Below are 305 nucleotides of genomic sequence, written 5' to 3' on the forward strand. Positions count from 1 at the left end.
CAGAGGCTAGTTCATCCTTCCGACATGCCTGCAACATCTCCCGTTACAAAACGCGCCCTAATCACATCAGACTAATGACATATTCATGGAGGAATTATCACTCGAATGAAACAGATCAACAAATCATTACAGGAACGAAATTCAAACGCTTCTTCACAGGAAATATTACGCTCGTTTCCACGCCATCACCTTGAGATGCTTCGGAAACGGGAGAGCGATTCCCGGAGACTCAATTAATTCAATCTAAAAAGGAAGAAATTGCAAGTTTAATTAGACTTCTAAGATGTCCGTGTGAGAAGCTTTTT

This window comes from Penaeus monodon, chromosome 15 (assembly GCF_015228065.2).
Source record: "Penaeus monodon isolate SGIC_2016 chromosome 15, NSTDA_Pmon_1, whole genome shotgun sequence".
Taxonomy (NCBI): domain Eukaryota; kingdom Metazoa; phylum Arthropoda; class Malacostraca; order Decapoda; family Penaeidae; genus Penaeus; species Penaeus monodon.